General features: G+C 42.0%; 1 protein-coding gene across 3 annotated transcripts in view; it reads right to left on the bottom strand.

Moving 5' to 3' along the window:
* Positions 1-16,753, bottom strand: part of LOC112068128 (dnaJ homolog subfamily C member 5) — a 29,940-nt gene extending 13,187 nt beyond the window's left edge. For all 3 annotated transcript variants that reach the window (XM_024135169.1, XM_070438038.1, XM_070438037.1), the window contains exon 1: positions 16,368-16,753. The gene's annotated coding sequence lies outside the window, so the exon portion shown is untranslated. The remainder of the gene's footprint in view (positions 1-16,367) is intronic.
* Between the last annotated feature and the right edge of the window lie 2,527 nt (positions 16,754-19,280).

Below are 19,280 nucleotides of genomic sequence, written 5' to 3'. Positions count from 1 at the left end.
ATTTAAAAGACCTGTTCTTAAATCTTAAAATTGTTTTTCAAAACAAGTAACTACGTGTGTATAAGGGCTGATTCCAAATAGTCAACTGGTCGATTATTTGGTTGATAGTCTGTTGGTTGACAGATGTGTGTGTCAAGCAGTCCCAGTATAAACAATGCATTTGGAAAGTACTCAGACCCCTTGACTTTTTCCACATTTTATTACATTACAGCCTTATTCTAAAATAGATTTCTTTTTAATTACACACACACACAATTGACAAAGCAAAAATGGGTTTTTAGAATTTATTTTAAAAAGTGTTTTATTTATTACATAAGTATCCCTTTGCTATGAGACTTGAAATTGAGCTCAGGTACATCCTGTTTCCATTGATCATCCTTGAGATGTTTCTACAACTTCATTGGAGTCCACCTGTGGTAAATTCAATTGATTGGACATGATTTGGAAAGGCACACACCTGTCTATATAAGGTCCCACGGTTGACAGTGTATGCGCAAAAACCAAGCCATGAGAAAATGTACGTAGAGCTAAGAGACAGGATTGTGTCGAGGCACACATCTGGGGAAGGGTACCAAATATTTTTTGCAGCATTGAAGGTCCCCAAGAATAGTGGCCTCCATCGTTCTTAAAATGGAAGAAGTTTGGAACCACCAAGACTCTTCCTAGAGTTAGCCGCCCGGCCAAACTGAGCAATCAGGGGAGATAGGGCTTGGTCAAGGAGGTGGCCAAGAACCTGATGGTCCTTCTGACAGAGCTCCAGAGTTCCTCTGTGGAGATGGTTGTACTTCTGGAAGGTTCTCCCATCTCTGCAGCACTCCACCAAATCAGGCCTTTATGGTAGATCGGCCAGACGAAAGCCACTCCTCAGTAAAAGGCACATGACTGCCCACTTGGTGATTGCCAAAAGGCACCTAAAGGACTCTCAGACCATGAGAAACAAGATTCTCTGGTCTGATGAAACCAAGATTGAACTCTTTGGCCTGAATGCCAAGCGTCATGTCTGGCACCATCCCTACAGTGAAGCATGGTTGGCAGCATCATACTGTGGGGATGTTTTTCAGCGGCAGGGACTGGAACACTAGTCAGGATCGAGGGAAATTGAACAGAGCAAAGTAGAGAGATCCTTGATGAAAACCTGCTCCACAGGGCTCAGGACCTCAGACTGGGGCAAAGGTTCACCTTCCAACAGGACAATGACCCTAAGTACACAGCCAAGACAGCGCAGGAGTGGCTTCGGGACAAGTCTTTGAATGTCCTCGAGTGGCCCACCCAGAGCCCGGACTTGAACCCAATCAAACATCTCTGGAGAGACCTGTGCAGCGATGCTCCCCATCCAAACAGAGCTTGAGAGGATCTGCAGAGAAGAATGGAAAAAACTTTGCAAACATTTCTTTGTCATTATGGGTTACTTTGTGTAGATTGATGAGGGGGGGRAAAAAATCTTTTTTTAGAATAAGTCTGTAACGTAACAAAACGTGGAAAAAGTCAAGGGGTCTGAAGCTCTAGGAAGGGTCTTGGTGGTTCCAAACATATTCCATTTAATAATGATGGAGGCCACTATGTTCTAGGGGACCTTCAATGCTGCAGAAATGTTTTGGTACCCTTCCCCAGATCTGTGCCTCGACACAATCCTGTCTCGGAGCTCTACGAACAATTCCTTCGACCTCATGGCTAGGTTTTTGCTCTGACATGCACTGTCAACTGTGGGACCTTATATAGACAGGTGTCTGCCTTTCCAAATTATGTCCGATCAATTGAAGTTACCTCAGGTGGATTCCAATCAAGATGTAGAAGCATCTCAAAGATGATCAATGGAAACAGGATGCCCCATAGCATCGGAATACTTTCATAAATAAGGGATCTGTTTTTTTATTTTTAATACATTTGCAAAAATGTCTAAAAACATGTTTTCACCTAGTCATTATGGAGTATTGTGTGTAGATTGATGAGAAAAAAAAATGTAATCAATTTTAGAAGGCTGTAACGAATGCACTGTATGTAAAGGTTGGGCCTACACAAAACCCCTACAGATCATTTACAACCACAATACACTATTGACAACTAGGCCTAGCACAGATTCATTTGGGATTAAGCTCCAAGACTGAGTAGTAAAGTGCAGCAGCATGGCAAACATGAATAATGAAATACATAAACTGTAGAGCCTCTATCTGAAATACATTTGATTAAAACAAAGCCTAACAGAAGGCAGCAGTGAAACTCTAAACAACCCACAGAACACCGCATTCTGCTGAGCAGGACATTAGCCCTGCTGTGGCACACACACACACACACCACATTCAGCCACGCACACGGTGACTACTAATGCCCTGGGGAGGCTTGAGCTAAAGGCGATTACATTGATTTCACACAGATCAACATGGGGCAATCTTAGACTGGCTGTGGCCTGGAGACTTCCCTGAACAGCCAGCACAGCCCAGAGACAGGCAGGGAGAGGCTTAGGAGGTGGTTTGGGCTGGGGGGAACCTTTTTCTATAGGTTGTTGTGAGGGGAAACAGTAAATGGTGGTACAAGGCTACAAGCAATAGCAGAATAGCAGTAAACTAAGCTTACCCCATTGATTCCCTTAAAGCTGGTGGTGCCCCAACACTGAAAAAGCAGTCTGTTTGTAATCACCTTTGTTCTACATTGGAACTGGTCAGTAGCCAAGTCAAGGGTTTCCAACTGCTTAACAACAACCACACTTCCAAAGCTTGGATAACCAGAGACATTTAGCCAGCAAAGCTTGTTTCCATGAATTACATCTGCTATCCGGCCTGTCTGTAGGCCATTCACTAAAGCTGCAGCTCCAATGTTCCACTGGCTCAGGTGGAACCTACTGGACCTACTGAAGCCCAGTGTTTCCTCTAGGATTTTTTTTCAGCAGCAGTGGCAGACTTAGCAGGGGGCTTCCTGCAGGGGTGTTGGGTGGGGGCTTCTTGCTTGGGGGCGGATGGGGTCTTCCTGGGGCATACATCTACAGTGACGTCCACGATTGAAATGCATATGGGGCAAACACTGGAGGCCTAAGCTAATGGTCTCCTGTGCATTGCAGTAGGGTTGGGCGGTACCCAGATTTTCATACCATCCTTCTCTCATCTCAGGATTTGCGGTATTACCGGTTAAATACACAAGTGGGCGCCAAAACAAAGAAAAAGCCCAATCGGCATCTATTACCAGAATGCTGTCAAAATTAGCACAATTAATAGTCAATTTCCATGGAGGCTGCTAAGCTAAATATGCTAACAAGCACAAACGGGAAAAACACTAATTGCAAAGACAGGCAATCCAGCTCATAAGTTACAGATAGGTAGGACCTACCAAATGTCATTTTTGGTGAGTTTGGACTGTGAACTAGAGACATTGACCAAATGAACAAGGATTTGACGCATACTTGTCTGAAGGAAGAACAGTACCGTCTCTGGTGCGGCATGTGTACACGCTGTGTCTGTGTGGAATCTGGAGTCGCTACGGCAACAGGCCTGCCTGCTCTGCTTGGAGAATAGGGAGAGGGAAAAAAACGCAAGAAAATCCAGATAGCAGTGGCAGCTGTACAGATAACTGATCCAAAGGGCTTTGACTTTTCAAACACAGCAGAAAGCTAACACGGCCCCCTCTGTGGCGCAGCGGTCTAAGGTGCTTGAGGTGTCACTAAAGCCCTGGGTTCGATCCCAGCCTGTGTCACAGCCGGCCGTGATCGAGTGATCCATGAGTCGGCGCACAATTGGCCCAGCGTCCTCTAGGTTAGGGTTTGGCCGGCCGGGATTTCCTTTTACCCCTTTTTCTCCCTAATTTCGAATTGGTAGTGGTACAATTACCACAAAAAAAWATATATACCATTTTAAAGAAAACAAAAATAGTAACACTATACGATGCCCCGATAACACGAACCCTAAGTATAATTTGCTAGTTAACACAGAATTCTGCGTTTTTCACACAGAAAAATAAGAATGCGTAATAAATATCTGGCTGCGTTTTGTAAACGCAGATTTAAAATGCTTCTTACTGTAATTTCTGCTTGGCCTCAGACAATTTTTTTGCTTCAGTTGCACTTCTCCACTCAGATGAGAATTCACCAATTGGCATTCTATCAGCAGACAGCGCTCTGACTGATGTGGAGCTACTTTTCTCTGGTAAAAATGCACAATTAACTTTAAGCAAAACATTAATAAAATGTAGTTGGCTACATTCCTTCTATGGCAAACATAAATACATTGGCCACGCATCCCTTTTGCTGTCACGTGTGCTCCCTCTCCAGCCTCTGGGTCACCAGGCTGCTCATTATGGTGCACACCTGTCACCATCGTTATGCGCACCGTAAGACTCACCTGGACTCCATTACTTTCGCTGATTTCCTTCCCTATATATGTCACTCCCTTTGGTTCCTTCCCCAGGCATCATTGTTTCTGTTTCCTGTCTGTGTGCTGTTAGTGTTTCTTGTTTTGTATTATGTTCCTTTTATTTTATTAAAACACTCACTCCCTGAACTTGCTTCCAGACTCTCAGCGCACATCATTAGTGTAAGCTCATTTACTTGTGTGGCTGCCAGCCAAATAGCGTTGCACTTCTGTTGTCATCTGATGAAAATTAAGTTATTTTCTACCGAATGTGTTGCACTAATGTATTTTCTGTGAAGGAAAACTATAGTTGCATGCCCCTGATCACTCTATTGAAGAAAAAATAAGTTACTTTCAATATAAAACACGACCCGTCAATACACAGCTGGAATCTCCTGCTCCCGTTTTCTCATGTTGTACCATTTACAAACAAACAGGCAAAAAGCTAGTGTAGCTTTAAAAAAAATTAAAACATACAAAAATTGTACCACACCGCCTCGCCTCTTTCTAAAGATTTAATTTAACTGTACTGGAAATAAGAATATGTATAGGTGTGTAAGTAGTATTTTTTTTTGTTCTCTCTTTCAAATATAAAACTTATTAGATTTTTGAATTTAATGTAATATCTTACTTTGTCTATAACTGTTCTGTACATTTTATGTGGACCCTAGGATGAGTAGCTGCTGCATGTGCAGTAGCTAATGGGGATCCTAATAAACTAAACTAAGTCTCTCAGAACTATGCCAAGCCTCTCCCATAGGCCTAGAAACTTGTGGAGTGGCCCAGCATCTTCATCATGAGACCCATAGAAAATAATAGCAACATATATTTTCAAAAGCACTCACGTCTCGTGTTCATATTTCACAACCCCCACGGGCTTTTGAAGTTTCCTATACGCGAGCTCAATAACAGGCCTACACTTGATTTACATTGCATGCTAAATGTTTCTAATCAGTGATAGATGTGCAAACGAATTGATGAGCTATACCACCAACTTATTTGCCCAGCCACAGAACTAATCCAATATAGCCTACAGATGGAGATTCAGTGAAACAAAATCACATTGATGGATTAAAGACAAGTATTTTGGTCAGGAGTAGGCCTAGGCTACTAAGTGACTGAAGAGAAAAATACTCCACTTATTTCAGCATGATAAATGGTAGAGCAATTAACATTCAGTTCTCTGGCAACAGCGCTGGTGGACACTCCTAGAGTAAGCATGCCAATTGCACACGCCCTCACAACTTGAGACATCTGTGGCATTGCGTTGTGTGACAAAATTACACATTTTAGTGTCGCCTTTTGTTGTACCCAGTTGTGTGACGATCATGCTGTTTAAATCAGCTTCTTGATATGCTACACCTGTCAGGTGGATGGATTATCTTGGCAAAGGAGAAATGCTCACTAACAGCAACGTGAACAAATTTGTGCACAAAATTTGACAGAAATAAGCTTTTTGCGCTTAGGGAAAACTTCTGGGATCTTTTCTTTCAGCTCATGAAACCAAACTTGACATGTTTACGTTTTTGTTCAGTGTACAAACAGTCTGTCAGAGATGGAAAGATCAACCAAATTTTCAGCACAGACACTAACACTATGTGACAGCCAAAAATGCCTATTGTCAGTACTGGGCTAAATTAAGTATTTTGTATTTCTTTGCAATCCTCGTTTCTCACAGAAAGGCTATTTTTGGCTGCCTTTTGCAAGTGATGAGAGACGTTGCTTCAAAGTACTTTTATTCTGAAGTAGCTGTCATCTCAGGGATCTCAGGGATGACAGCTACTTCAGAGGAAAACGTCCAGCCTACTTTATTACATTTTCAATGGAAAAGGATCGTATCTGGTTTAATTTGCCACCATAAACGTTATTGGCAGCTACCTGATTAAAGTTTGAGATATAAAGTCGAGGCCTATAACATTGCTACAATGTTAGGCATGCTTCAGTGTGGCATAAGGACAACTCTATGAGCAAGAAGACAAGTAGGCCTAACTAGCAGGACAGACAGTTATGGCATAGCAACATCTGATCTACACGCCTGCTCATAACCAACAGAGTATAAACTAAGCCTAACCATTTTTAACCTAAAAACTGCCAGGTGCTACATACAGTTAATAAAAAAAAATGGACAATCAATGACTAATATGTAAAATATCACACCATGATTTTGCTATGACAGCTCACCTTTGACCTCAACCTTTGCAGCCACTACAGCTGGGCAAATAGGGATATTGATGTCATAAGGGTAAAATATCTACATTAACCATCAACACTGACCTATACCAACATACAGTGCATTCGGAAAGTATTCAGACCCCTTGGCTTTTTCCACATTGTTATGTTACAGCCTTATTCTAAAATGGATTTAGAAAAAAAWAATCCACCTACAAACAATACCCCATAATGACAAAGCAAAAACAGGTYTAGACATTTTCAATTTATTTTATTGAAATAAACAATAACATAAGTATTCAGACCCTTTACTCAGTACTTTGTTGAAGCACCTTTCGCAGCGATTACAGCCTCGAGTCTTCAAATCATATTTTATTTGTCACATACACATCGTTAGCAGATGTTAATGCGAGTGTAGCGAAATGCTTGTGCTTCTAGTTCCGACCGTGCAGTAACATCTAACAAGTAATCGAACAATTTCACAACTACCTTATACACACAAGTGTAAAGGAATAAATAAGAATATGTACATATAAATAAATGGATGAGCGATGGCCAAATGGCATAGAGTACAGTATATACATGAGATGAGTAATGTAGGGTATGTAAACATTATATAAAGTGGCATTGTTTAAAGTGACACATTTATTACATCCAATTTTTTATTATTAAAGTGGCTAGAGATTTGAGTTAGTATGTTGGCAGCAGCCACTCAATGTTAGTGATGGCCTTGAGATAAAAGCTGTTTTTCAGTCTCTCGGTCCCAGCTTTGATGCACCTGTACTGACCTCGCCTTCTGGATGATAGCGGGGTGAACAGGCAGTGGCTCGGGTGGTTGTTGTCCTTGATGATCTTTTTGACCTTCCTGTGACATCGGGTGGTGTATGTGTCCTGGAGTGCAGGTAGTTTGCCCGGTGATGCGTTGTGCAGACCTCACTACCCTCTGGAGAGCCTTACGGTTGTGGGCGGAGCAGTTGCCGTACCAGGCGGTGATACAGCCCGACAGGATACTCTCGATTGTGCATCTGTAAAAGTTTGTGAGTGTTTTTGGTGACAAGCCAAATTTCTTCATCCTCCTGAGGTTGAAGAGGTGCTGTAACTTTCCACCTTCTCCACTACTGTCCCGTCGATGTGGATAGGGGGGTGCTCCCTCTGCTGTTTCCTGAAGTCCACGATCATCTCCTTTGTTTTGTTGACGTKGAGTGTGAGGTTATTTTCCTGACACCACACTCCGAGGGCCCTCACCTCCTCCCTGTAGGCCGTCTCGTCGTTGTTGGTAATCAAGCCTACCACTATAGTGTCGTCTGCAAACTTGATGATTGAGTTGGAGGCGTGCATGGCCACGCAGTCATGGGTGAAGAGGGAGTACAGGAGAGGGCTGAAAACGCACCCATGTGGCAGTGTTGAGGATCAGCGGGGTGGAGATGTTGTTTCCTACCCTCACCACCTGGGGGCAGCCCGTCAGAAAGTCCAGGACCCAGTTGCACTGGGTGGGATCGAGACCCAGGGTCTCAAGCTTAATGACGAGTTTGGAGGGTACTATGTTGTTAAATGCTGAACTGTAATCGATGAACAGCATTCCTACATAGGTATTCCTCTTGTCCAGATGGGTTAGGGCTGTGTGCAGTGTGATTGCGTCGTCTGTGGACCTATTGGGGCGGTAAGCAAATTGGAGTGTCAGGTAGGGTGGAGGTGATACGATCCTTGACTAGACTCTCAAAGCACTTCATGATGACGGAAGTGAGTGCTACGGGGCTATAGTCATTTAGCTCAGTTGCCTTAGCTTTCTTGGGAACAGGAACAATGGTGGCCCTCTTGAATGTGGGAACAGCAGACTGGGATAGGGATTGATTGAATATGCATGCTAGGAGGACGCGGCTAGGGATGCCGTCTGGACCGGCATTTTGGCTGTAGTGTTTCCAAGCGTGTGAATGAGAGCGCGTTCTTTGGTATTTTTCTCCGGTAAAGACAATAACGATTCTCTGTCTTAAATTTTATCGTTTATTTGCGTATTAGGGTACGTAAGGTTTGATTATAAACGTTGATTGACTTGTTTGGATAAGTTTATTGGTAACGTTTSGGATTCATTTTGTATGCATTTTGAAGGAGGGAGCTAAACTGAGTTTTTATGGATATAAAGAAGGACTTGATCGAACAAAAGGACCATTTGTAATGTAACTGGGACCTTTTGGAGTGCCAACAGAAGATCTTCAAAGGTAATTATATCTCTATTTCTGACTTTCGTGTCGCAACTCCCTGGTTGAAAATGATTTGTTATGCATTTGTGTGCTGGGCGCTGTCCTCAGATAATCGCATGGTTTGCTTTCGCTGTAAAGCCTTTTTTGAAATGTGACACGGCGGCTGGATTAACAACAAGTTAAGCTTTATTTTGATGTATTGCACTTGTGATTTCATGAAAGTTTAATATTTATAGTAATTTAATTTGGCGCTCTGCAATTTCACCGGAAGTTGTCGAAATGGGACGCTAGCGTCCCACTGATCCGCAAGAAGTTAACACGTTTAAATGTTTTACTCACGTTGACTGAGGTGAAGGAGAGCCCACAGGTTTTGGTAGTGGGCCGTGTCAGTGGCTCTGTATTGTCCTCAAAGCGAGCAAAGAAGTTGTTTAGTTTGTCTGGGAGCAAGACAATCGGTGTCCGCGACAGGGCTGGTTTTCTTTTTGTAATCCGTGATTGTCTGTAGACCCTGCCACATACGGCCACGACTGCAATCCTCCCTGGCATGCTGTCAATTAACTTCTGGGCCACATCTTGACTGATGGCAGCCCATTCTTGCATAATCAATGCTTGAAGTTTGTCAGAATTTGTGGGTTTTTGTTTGTCCACCCGCCTCTTGAGGATTGACCACAAGTTCTCAATGGGATTAAGGTCTGGGGAGTTTCCTGACCATAGACCCAAAATATCGATGTTTTGTTCCCCGAGCCACTTAGTTATCACTTATCACTTTTGCCTTATGGCAAGGTGCTCCATCATGCTGGAAAATACATTGTTCATCACCAAACTGTTCCTGGATGGTTGGGAGAAGTTGCTCTCGGAGGATGTGTTGGTACCATTCTTTATTCATGGCTGTGTATTTAGGCAAAATTGTGAGTGAGCCCACTCCCTTGGCTGAGAAGCAACCTCACACATGAATGGTCTCAGGATACTTTACTGTTGGCATGACACAGGACTGACGGTAGCGCTCACCTTAGGACAAGCTTTTTTCCGGATGCCCCAAACAATCGGAAAGGGGATTCATCAGAGAAAATGACTTTTCCCCAGTCCTCGGCAGTCCAATCCCTGTACCTTTTGCAGAATATCAGTCTGTCCCTGATGTTTTTCCTGGAGAGAAGTGGCTTCTTTGCTGACCTTCTTGACACCAGGCCATCCTCCAAAAGTCTTCGCCTCATTGTGCGTACAGATGCACTCACACCTGCCTGCTGCCATTCCTGAGCAAGCTCTGTACTGGTGGTGCCCCGATCCCGCAGCTGAATCAACTTTAGGAGAYGGTCCTGGCGCTTGCTGGACTTTCTTGGGCGCCCTGAAGCCTTCTTCACAACAATTGAACCGCTCTCCTTGAAGTTCTTGATGATCCGATAAATAGTTGATTTAGGTGCAATCTTCCTGGCAACAATATCCTTGGCTGTGAAGCCCTTTTTGAGCAAAGCAATGATGACGGCACGTGTTTCCTTCCAAATAACCATGGTTGACAGAGGAAGAACAATGATTCCAAGCAACACCCTCCTTTTGAAGCTTCCAGTCTGTCATTCGAACCCAATCAGCATGACAGAGTGATTTCCAAACTTGTCCTCATCAACACTCACGTGTTAAAACTTCTTAATAGGGGGCGCCATTTCCACTTTGGGAAAAAATAGTGCCCAAATTAAACAGCCTCGTACTCTGTTCTAGATCATATGATATGCATATTATTATTACTATTGGATAAAAAAAACTCTGAAGTTTCTAAAACTGTTTGAATTATATCTGTGAGTAAAACAGAACTCATTTGGCAGGCAAACTTCCAAACAGGAAGTGAAAATTCTGAAATGGGTCTCTGAAAGGCTTCGCCTATTCAATTGCCTTGTATTTATGGATATGTATGCACTTCATACGCCTTCCACTAGATGTCAACAGGCAGTAGAACGTTGAATGAGGTGTCTAGCCTGATGTGGGACCGAATGAGAGCTTTTGGAGTGACAGGTCAGCCATATTGGCAGTATTTTGCTGCGCACTAGGTTTTGTCACATCGTTTTCTGCTATGCGGTTAGGTAGACACGAAGAAATGCTCTGTCTGGGACGTTATTAAATTGATTTCTGAAAAACATCCTAAAGATGGATTATCAACTGAGTTTGACCAGTTTATTCGACTATTATTATGACTTTTTGAATTTTTCGTTCATGCATAAAATCTTCATGGACACGTGAGCTCCACTATGCTAGCCAAAGTTGCTAATTCGACAGAAGAAATGGACATTCTAAAACAAAACAACGATTTATTGTGGAACTAGGACACCTTGCACTGCATTCTGATGAAAGATCAAAGGTAAGATAATATTTATGATGTTATTTCGTATTTTTGTTGAATATGTTGACTCCAACATGGCGGAGAATGGCTGAGCGCTGTCTCAGATTATTTTATGCTGTGCTTTTCACTAAAGTGAATTTTTTTTTTTTTATCTAACACAGCGGTTGAAAAACCAGTGTATCTTTAATTATATGTCCAACATGTATTTTTCAGCAAAGTTTATGATGAGTTTCTGTTAGATTACGTGACTCTCTAAATTTCTCTGGACAATTTGGAGCATTTTGGCGCCATGTTCACAATGTAAAACCAGGATTTGTAGCTATAAATATGCACATTTTCGAACAAAACATAAATGTATTGTATAACATGATGTTATAAGACTGTCATCTGATGAAGTTGTTCAAAGGTTAGTGATTATTTTTATCTCTATTTGTGAGTTTTGTGAAAGCTATCTTTGCTGTGAAAAAATGGCTGTGTTTTTTGGCTATGGTGGTGAGCTAACATAAATATATGTTGTGTTTTCACTGTAAAACATTTTAAAATTCGGACATGTTGGCTGGATTCACAAGATGTTTATCTTTCATTTGCTGTATTGGACTTGTGATTTCATGAAATTATATGATATTCCCTGTGGCGCTAGGCTAGGCTAGTCAGCGTTTCTGATGAGGAGGATCCCGGATCCGGGAGGGGGGGGTCGGTAGAGGTTAACGAGAGAATAACTGACATGACGGCAGCTGGTCCTTGTGACAGGGCTGAAATGCAGCGGATTTTTTTTTTGGGGGGGGGGGGAATTCAGTTCATTTGCATGGCAAAGAGGAACTTTGCAATTAATTGCAATGCATCTGATCCCTCTTCATAACATTCTGGAGTATATGCAAATTGCCATCATACAAACTGAGGCAGCAGACTTTGTGAAAATTAATGTGTGTGTCATTCAAAACTTTTGGCCACGACTGTACACTATATTAGGCCCAGCCTTTGGAACTTTGGTTTTCCTACATCCGATGGATTTGGATACTGCTTTCAAGCTAATTTCTTTAGCATTAGTAAAGATGTGATCAATACATGTTGATAATTTAATTCCTGAGCTGTTTAACTACCCTGGTAGGTTGACTGATAACCTGAACCAGGTTGCAGGCACTGGTTACAATTAGAAGCTTTTCCTTGACGAATGCCAGTCAATATTTAAATCAACCAGAAAAATACCTCTGTTAATATCACATACAATATCAAGCATGTCACAAGTTATCCAGATAGTGACTGTTAGCACTTAGTGGTCTATAGCAGCTTCCCACACGAATGGGCTTTAGGTGAGGCAGATGAACCTGTAGCCATATTACTTCAACAGTATTTAACATGATCCTCTAAGCTTTATAGGAATGTGGTTCTGAATATAAAAACAGCAACACCACAACTGGCACTTCTGTCTTTTCTGTAAATGTTATAACATTGTATTGCTACCACTGTATCTATTCAAAATATGAATGTCATCCGTTACTAGCAATTTATTAATTCCATAAACCTTGTTTCTTAAGCTACATTCTGTGGTCCTGAGCAGGTTTTCATCAAGGATCTCCCTGTACTTTGCTCCAATCATCTTTCCTTTGATCCTGTCTAGTCTTCCAGTCCCTGCCACTGAGAAACAACCCCACAGCATGATGCTGCCACCACCATGCTTCACCGTAAGGATGATGCCAGGTTTCCTCCAGAAGTGAAACTTGGCATTCAGGTCAAAGAGTCAATCTTGGTTTCATCAGACCAGGGAATCTTGTTTCTCATGATCTGAGAGTCTTAAGGTGCCTTTTGGAAAACTCCAAGCCGGCTGTCATTTGCCTTTTACTGAGGAGTGGCTTCCGTCTGGCCACTCTACCATAAAGACCTGATTGGTGGAGATCTGCAGAGATGGTTGTCCTTCTGGAAGGTTCGCCCATCTCCACAGAGGAACTCTACAGCTCTGTCAGAGTGACCATTGGGTTCTTGGTCACCTTCCTGACCATGGCCCTTCTCCCCAGATTGCTCAGTTTGGCCGGGCGGCCAGCTCTAGGAAGAGTCTTGGTGGTTCCAAACTTCTTCCATTTAAGAATGGAGGCCACTGTGTTCTTGGCGACCTTCAATGCTGATCAATGGAAACAGGATGCACCTGAGCTCAAAGGGTCTGAAAACTTATGTAAATAAGGCATTTCATTTCTTTACCTGTTTCGCTTTGTCATTACGGAGTATTGTGTGTAGATTGACGGGGATTTTTATTTTATTTAATCCATTTTAGAATACGGCTGTAACGTAACAAAATGTGGAAAAAGTCAAGGGGTCTGAATACTTTCCAAATGCATTGAATAATATCATTGTCATACCATATGTTACTACAGACCCACATTTGTTTCACTAATAGATCTGCTGACAAAAGGGCAATAAAATAACAGTTTGAGCTATATTTTCTGTGAGAGAAGATTGTGGAAACACAGCAGCTTCACGTTGCTAGGAAACACATGGCAGTGAGGGCTGCCTGTAAGGGTGTGATCATCAGCAGCATTATGCAAAAGCTAGCTCACACGACATAAACCCATAGCTGTAACATTACTAGCTACAGATAAGAGATCACATGGATTCCTCGATCAATCTTAATTATGTCTTACAGTTAGTAAAAAGCATAGAGTGGAGAGGATGAGGAGCTCTGCGGACCCATGCATTCAGTTCGGCTGGTACCTAGCCGAACGAGTGTGCTCGCATACTCACTTCAAGACCTTTACTTTTAAAACGAGAACATAGTGGAAATAGTACTGTTTGTCCATTTAGAGACGCCATAGCCAGTATACACTTCCTCAAAATAGTCAGAATTAAAAGAACAAGAAATCGGTCATTCATTTTGACGTTTTTGCCGAAGAGATCTTAGTAGCACAATTTTACATCTAATTAAGATATTTGATGCAGTATTTTTCAATGAAAAAACGTTCATGAAAACGAGTTGTCTCTAGTTGAATGACAAATCATTTATTGAAGAATCCCTACTGTTGACCAATTACAGACAAAGAGGCATAGACTTCGTCTCTGAACTTCAGATTGCCTCCAGAAAAAAATTAAGTGTGACCGAACAGCCGAGAAACCCCTCATCGAAGTCCAAAACAAACGACAACGTCACAAAATGTCATAATATATGCACAAACTCTACCAAACTGTATGGGCTGGGAAGCATTCAGACGCCTTTAGTTTCCCGAAGTAATTTAGCTATTCATTGTAGTCATTGCGATCTGTAGAGTTGCTATTTTCTTGTGTCAATTAACTTGTGACATTCCTGTCTTGCAGAAAATCACACACAGAACGAGCAGTATGGCTGGTGGCATTGTCATGCTGCAGGGTCATGTCAGGATGAGCCTGCAGGAAGGGTACCACATGAGGGAGGAGGATGTCTTCCCTGTAACGCACAGCGTTGAGATTGCCTGCAATGACAACAAGCTCAGTCCGATGATGCTGTGACACACCGCCCCAGACGGACCCTCCACCTCCGAAACGATCCCGCTCCAGAGTACAGGCCTCGGTGTAACGCTCATTCCTTCGACGATAAATGCAAATCTGACCATCATCCCTGGTGAGACAAAACTGCGACTCGTCAGTGAAGAGCACTTTTTGCCAGTCCTGTCTGGTCAAGAGACCGTGGGCTTGTAAACAGGCCTACAAGCCCTCAGTCAAGCCTCTCTGGGCCTATTGCGGACAGTCTGAGCACTGATGGAGGATTGTGCATTCCTGGTGTAAATCGGGCAGTTGTTGCCATACTGTACCTGTCCCGCAGGTGTGATGTTCGGATGTACCGATCCTGTGCAGGTGTTGTTACACGTGGTCTGCCACTGCGAGGACGATCAGCTGTCCATCCTGTAGCACTGTCTTTGGCATCTCACAGTACAGACATTGTAAATTATTGCCCTGGCCACATCTGCAGTCCTCATGCCTCCTTGCAGCATGCCTAAGGCACGTTCACACAGATGAGCAGGGACCCTGGGCATCTTTCTTTTGGTGTTTTTCAAAATCAGTAGAAAAGCCTCTTTAGTGTCCTAAATTTTCATAACTGAYCTTAATTGCCTACCWTCTGTAAGCTGTTAGTGACTTAACGACCACTCCACAGGTGCATGTTCATTAAAACAAGCATGGGAAACAGTGTTTAAACCCTTTGCAATGAAGATCTGTGAAGTTATTTGGATTTTTACTAATTATCTTTGAAAGACAGGGTCCTGAAAAAGGGACATTTTTTTTTTTTTGCTGAGATAGATATATCTAGCCATCTGTCACACACATACTAGCTCTCTTCTTTATTTATATGGGCGATCCTTAGTTGCTACATCATTTTTGGACGTATACATGTATGACATATGTACCCATTGATTCCTGAATAATATAACGTATAATTGCCATTAAAAAATATATACGTCCAAAAATGGATGTGGCACCTAAGGATTGCCCATATAAATAAAGACCAACAAGCAAATGTTTGTAGCCAATTTAGATTTTGTGGCTGTGGAATTTGACTGAAATCTGATTTAGTGGATATAGACTCAGTGAAAACGTGTAACCACTGCTGTGTCCTTGCACAACCATAATCCCCTGCTAATCTCCACATGGAGAATTACAAACCATTTTTACATCCTGTCTTTTCCCCATTCATTGTTATTGAATGATCTAACGTTAGTACTGCATATGTAGTAAGCTATCTAGCGTTATTTTACTAAATAATTAACTAGTAACGACATTTCTATTTTCTTCGCACATGGATAACGTTAGTAGGCTTTGTCAATCAATGTTGTCAATAACGTTTGGTGAGTGATTAGCTATTAGCTAGCTAACTAATATGATCAGATTCATGCATAACGTGGTCTACTGTGTTGGTTAGTAATGCGAAACAGGTGGATGGACATCAACCGATACTTCTACATGTGTTTCAACTGCAAAAGCCGACGGGCTGCTTAGCTGTAATTTAGCAGCTAACATTAACTACCTCGTTCGCTACGATGATAGCTACTGGATGTCACAATTAGCTAGCGAACGTTCAAACGTTCAAATAAATTATATTTAACCAATCCAACACTGTTCAACCCCATGCCAGAATATGTTGCTTGGATTTCCACCATGTCCATGGTCTTCTAGGTGTAGAGTATGGACTGTCACTCACTAAGCTACCACCCAGAGACTAAAACGAGACCATAGTAACGTTAATAGGAAACCATCTTTGAAGAGACCGCTCGCGACACACACTTGCTARCTAGTGGCTAGTTCTCTATTTAGCCAAAACCGGCTAGCGTAGCTCGCAATCATTTCCCGTGGCTCAGGTCAGGGTGACTTTACGGCGTATCTTACCTTGTACGAAGAGGTATATTTCGCTGTAGCTGGATCATAGAGGCATCCACTTTGTATTTCAAGAATGCCAGATAATGGCTCAGAATGTCCGCCCCTCCTAAAAATGCTAGCAGCTATAGACTATCGTTTCAGTACTGTTAGCCATACAGACAAGTGCGGTCTGATTGGTTGATTCCCTCTTCTCAGAAGCAGGGGACAGCGTCGTCATGTCGTTACACAAATTATTTGATTCTTGTGAAATTAATGTTTAAATTCAAAGAAAAAGCATCTTGGTTTTTCTAACTACTGTAAATCTGTCTATGAAAACTATAAAATTGTTACAACTAACTATGATTAGTTAAGTCAGGTTTCTGGAATGGTCTTATAATTGGACCACCACTACCACACTACAGTCACAGATAGAACAAGAAGACAGATATTTCACCGGTTGTATAAATGTGAAGCATCCGGTTGGCGTTTCCACTCACTACCAAATATGGCAGTGAGAAGAAGCCCAGTTTGAATGAGATGGATATTGGCAGACATTATGCTAATTTACTCATCGATAGAACATTTGATCTCAATACAGTTTTCTGTTCCCAAAACTACAATATGTTCCGAACAGAGTGGACTAAGTTTTGTAGACTTTTCCCTTTGCCAAAGTTTTTAAAAAGTGCGCTGTTTAGGAGTGCAAAGGCGAATTAARTTATTGGACACGCGCACTTCAGAGTAGGCGTTCCCCAACAGAAATATGCAAATGTATGAATGTATGAATGAAATGTATGAATAGAACGCGCCAATAGGATATCGCTAGCTCGTGCTTAGCTCTGTCCACCTCCTTGCTTGTTCTGTCCACTTTGGCATGTTTGTTCCCATTTGAAACGACGGGCTGTGGTCTATCTTGGTTTAGTTATACAAAATATTTGCTACAGTCATAGAACAATGAGCCAGATGTTTACCGGATATATACATCTGAAGCATCCGGTTGACGTTTCTACTCACCACCAAATATGGAAGCCCAGTGGCTGGGAGTAGAATAAGATGGAGCGAGATAGATTTTAGTCGACAATCTGCAAATACTCATCGATGAAAGATTCTCTCAATACAGTTATTTTCCAAAAACGATAATATTTTACGAACAGAGTGGACAATTTTGTAGACTTTACTGTTTGAGAAGTTTCAAAATATTGCAAGGGAAAATTKAGTTATTGCACAAGCCACTTTAGAATAGGCATCAATTCAATTCAAAGATATTTATTGGCATAGGAAACATGTTTACACTGCCAAAGCGAGTGAAATAGATAAACAAAAGTGAAAAACAATCCGAAATTAACAGTAAACATTATACTCAAACGTTTCAAAGGAATGGAGGCATTTAAAATGTCATATTATGGCTATGGACAGTGTTGTAACAATGTTCAAATAAATAAAGAAATATGGGTTGTATTTACAATGGTGTTTGTTCTTCACTGGTTACCCTTTTCTTGTGGCAACGGATCACAAATATTGCTGCTGTGATGGCACATTGTGATATTTAACCTAATAGATATGGGAGTTAATCAAAATTGGATTTGTTTTCAAATTCTTTGTGGGTCTGTGTAATCTGAGGGAAATATGTGTCTCTAATATGGTCATACATTTTGCAGAAGGTTAGGAAGTGCAGCTCAGTTTCCACCTTAATGTGTGGGCAGTGTGCACATAGCCTGTATTCTCTTGAGAGCCAGGTCTGCCTACAGCGGACTCTCTATTGCAAGGCTATGCTCACAGAGTCTGTACATAGTCAAAGCTTTCCTTAAGTTTGGGTCAGTCACAGTGGTCAGGTATTCTGCCACTGTGTACTCTCTGTTTAGGGCCAAATAGCTTTCCAGTTTGGAAAGAATTAACAAAAACAGAGCAATGTGTCAAGTAACTATCTTTTTGTTTTCTCGTGATTTAGTTGGGTCTAAATGTGTTTCTGTTCACAAACAGAGCCCCAGGACCCGCTTGCTTAGGGGACTCTTCTCTAGGTTAACCGCTCTGTAATTGATGGCTTTGTTATGGAAGGTTTGGGAATCGCTTCCTTTTAGGTGGTTGTAGAATTTAACAGCTCTTTTCTGGATTTTGATAATTAGCGGGTATCGTCCTACTTCTGCTCTGCATGCATTATTTGGTGTTTTACGTTGTACACACAGGATGTTTTTGCAGAATTCTGCATGCAGTCTCAATTGGGTGTTTGTCCCATTTTGTCCCTCACAACTATAAAAGGGCAATGACAGATTCAAGTATTTTTTKGGGCCAAATCCTAATTGTGATGTCRAATTTGATGTTCCTTTTGATGGTGTACAAGGCCCTTCTTGCCTAGTCTCTCAGATCATTCACAGCTTTGTGGAAGTTACCTCGGCCTAAACATCAGCGCCACAGGTATGCATCGTTTTTTGTGTGCTCTAGGGCAACAGTGTCTAGGAGGAATTTGTATTCTTAGTCCTGGCAACTGGACCTTTTTTGGAACACCATTATTTTTGTCTTACTGAGATTTACTGTCAGGGCCAAGGTATGACAGAATCTGTGCAGAAGTTCTAAATTGTGCTGTAAGCCCTCCTTGGTTGGTTGACAGGAGCACCAGATCATCAGCAAACAGACACTTGACTTCAGATTCTAGTTGGGTGAGGGTCGGGTTCTGCAGACTGTTCTAGTGCCCTCGCCAATTTGTTGATATGTTCAAGCTGCATCCGTCTCACCCCATAGACCTGTGGATCTTGCCAATTTTAACCGCATACTTGTTGTGTACAGGGATTTTATAATGTCGTATGTTTTAGACTTCGCCTTAGTTTTGGTTTGTTTGTCAATTAGGGTGTGAAGGATGAATACATAGTCTGTTGTACGGTAATTTGGTAAGAAGCCAATTTAACATTTGCTCAGTACATTGTTTTCCCTGTGGAAATGCACGAGTGTGCT

Source organism: Salvelinus sp. IW2-2015, unplaced genomic scaffold, assembly GCF_002910315.2.
Source record: "Salvelinus sp. IW2-2015 unplaced genomic scaffold, ASM291031v2 Un_scaffold86, whole genome shotgun sequence".
Taxonomy (NCBI): domain Eukaryota; kingdom Metazoa; phylum Chordata; class Actinopteri; order Salmoniformes; family Salmonidae; genus Salvelinus; species Salvelinus sp. IW2-2015.
The sequence above is the reverse complement of the archived record's forward strand: the minus strand, read 5'-3'. Positions and strand labels throughout refer to the sequence as shown.